Consider the following 3,398-nt stretch of genomic DNA (forward strand, 5'->3'; position numbering starts at 1 on the left):
AGGTTAGGAAAGAAGAAGGAGTAATACAGGAAACATTTCCGGATGAACAACTCTTCGAGGTAAGTTCAGTACTCCCTTGGTTCGCTGACATTGCGAATTTCTTGTCTTGTGGTATTATTCCTCCATATCTGACCCACCATCAGAAAAAGAAGTTTTTCCATGATATCAAAATTTTCTTCTGGGATGATCCTTGTGTGTATAAGAGATGTGCTGACCAAGTGATTAGGAGATGTGTTGACGGTGTCGAAGCACACCAAATTCTTGAGCAATGTCATTCATCCGCATACGGTGGACATTTTGGAGCTACACGAACTGCAGCTAAGGTATTGCAATCAGGTTTTTTCTGGCCGACTTTGTTTAAGGATAGCTATACCTTAGTGAAATCATGTGATATGTGCCAAAGGTTAGGAAACATCTCTAGGCGTCACGAATTGCCACTGACAAATATTTTGGAAGTGGAACTTTTTGATTTCTTTGGCATAGATTTCATGGGACCATTTCCCCCTTCTTTTGGTCCATCTTATATATTATTAGCTGTAGATTATGTTTCGAAATGGGTGGAAGCAATCGCCACCAGTACTAATGATGCTCGTGTTGTAGTTAAGTTTATGCACAAGAACATCTTCACCAGATTTGGAACACCGAGGGCCATCATAAGTGATGAAGGTACGCATTTTTGCAATAAAATTTTCACCTCACTTTTGGCTAAATACAGTGTGAAGCACAAAGTGGCACTAGCATATCATCCTCAGTCGAATGGACAAGCTGAAGTATCCAACCGGGAAATTAAGCAAATACTGGAAAAGACTGTCAATACAAACCGGAAGGATTGGGCAATGAAGTTGGATGATGCACTGTGGGCTTATCGGACCGCATTCACGACGCCTATTGGAATGTCTCCCTATAGGTTGGTTTTTTGTAAAGCCTGTCACTTGCCACTAGAATTGGAGCATCGAGCTTTCTGGGCAGTTAAGAAGTTGAACTTTGACTTGAAAGCATCTGGCGAAGGCAGAAAACTACATTTAAATGAAATGGATGAGTTCCGCAATGATGCATATGAAAATGCCAAGATTTACAAAGAACAGACCAAGAAGAGGCACGATAAACTCATTGTACAAAGGGAGCTAAAACCAGGACAACAAGTACTATTGTTCAATTCCCGTCTGAAGTTGTTTCCTGGTAAGCTAAAGTCGCGTTGGTCATGGCCATTTGTTGTGGAAACAGTGTCTCCTTATGGGGCAATTGAGCTAAAATGAAATTATGGGAGGACCTTTAAGGTGAACGGACAGCGAGTCAAGCCATACTATGGGACTGAATTGAGGAATATCGACAATGTCAAGCTGAGCGAACCAAACTGATGAGACTAGTGACAGTCTGGCTGAAGACGTTAAACCAAGCGCTTATTGGGAGGCAACCCAAATTTGTGTTTCTCTATTATATTTCGTTTCAGTTTTTTTTATTTATTCTTGTTTTATTGTTTTTGATTGTGTTTTTTTTAATAGTATATTCTTGTATCTTCCCAGAATTTGATGAATTAAAATGGTTTTCTTTTCAGGATAAAAAAAAAAAAATTTGGAGAGAAAAAAATTTTCTGCCGAAGCAGTACCGCACCCGCGGTCCATATTGCAGCGCACCCGCGGTTTCTTGAAATTACAAAATAAAATTTTTTGCCGAGAGCTTTGCGCACCCGCGGTAAGTCTTGAGCGCACCCGCAGTCTCTGAACGTCGAAGCTTAGTTAAATTCCAGTAGCGTCAGCGCACCCGCGCTACAAAAAGAACCGCACCCGCGGTCAATGAAAATCAAAGGTCACTGAATTGCCGAGAGCACACCGCACCCGCGGTCCTTGCACACCGCACCCGCAGTCGTCGTTTTAAAAATCAGATTGGGGCAGAATTTAGCCATCACCGAAGAACCCTTCTTCAATTTCTCTCCTCCATTTCGAATTTCATCTTCTCACAACACACTCCACACTCAAGATTTGTTCTTCCAAGCACAAATTCTCCACTACAAAACCAATAGCTTTACTCATTCCATCAAATATCCCTTTCCTTTCAACAAAAAAATCAACACCAAACCTAGGGTTTCAAAGGGGCTCGAAAATTTCTTCAAGGATTGAATGGATTTGTTCCACAAGAAACATTTAAACAATCAAGGTGAGCAAATCAATACTACATTTGCTTTAAATTCAAAATATTTGGTGTTATTGGATATGGAAGAAATTTACATTGAGTGGAGTAAATTATTCAAATTGTGGATTATATTGGTGTGAAAATTGTTGGAGTGTTGTTATTGTGGTGAATAAGTTTGGGGAAGTGAAAAATCATTTAGTTTTGTGAATTGATTGAAGGGAAAGTTGTTGAACTCAAGGTGTTTGATAAAATGCCTCCTAGAAAGAAACAAGCTAAGGGTGCATCATCATCTTCAAACTATGATGCAAACAAATTTTGGAACGAAATAGCTGAGGAAAATTATGGGAGAATTTTAAATAAAAGCATTATAAAAGAGAGGGGATTTGATTTGAGTTTTCCCCGGTCCGAAATTGGTTTAATGCTTACTGCTCGGCATTGGGAAGAGTTTGGCAGGCAGCCACAAGATGCTGTCATTTCATTGGTGAGAGAATTCTATGCCAACCTCAAGGTTAGGCATGAACAATTGAAGGTGTTGGTGAGAGGAAAAATGATAGCCTTTGATGCACATACAATAAATACTTTATATGACATCCCTCATATTATGCATGATGAGTATGAAGAATATCGGGCTGAGCATGTTGATTATAATCATATTCTTCAAACAATTTGCATAGAAGGAGCTGAGTGGAGAATGAGGGATGAGGTGCATGTCAGCCTAGCCAAGTCTGATCTGAAAACAGTTGCCAAAGATTGGTATTCATTTATTTCTGCTAGGATCAAGCCTACCGAACACACCACCACTGTCATCAAGGAGAGAGCTATCCTTACTTTTTGCATTATGACGGGACGGGCAATTGATTTAGGGCAATTGCTCCAGAATTCGATGCTTGAATATGCAAATGGTAACTCTCCTAGTGGACTCCTCCACCCTTCTTTGATCACAGTATTATGCCAAAATGCGGGAGTGACTTGGGCTGTGAATGAAGAAATGTTGAAGCCGAAAAATGTCATTGTGGTAATTCAACCACATAGGGTAGTGAGAGGTGATCAAGCGGCGGCACGTCGAGCTGAAAGGGAATTTAACAGAAGAGCTGCACAAAGACGTGCCCATGTTCAAGCTCAAGAACCACAGCCACAACCACAACCGCCACCAGGAAATATGAGAGATAGGTTGACCCATTTGGAAGAGGAAATGCGAAATCAACGTCAAGACATGGATGCATTTCGGTTTAGGACCGATACATTTATGGATTATATGATGGATTTTA

This window comes from Primulina huaijiensis, chromosome 1, assembly GCF_012295235.1.
Source record: "Primulina huaijiensis isolate GDHJ02 chromosome 1, ASM1229523v2, whole genome shotgun sequence".
Taxonomy (NCBI): domain Eukaryota; kingdom Viridiplantae; phylum Streptophyta; class Magnoliopsida; order Lamiales; family Gesneriaceae; genus Primulina; species Primulina huaijiensis.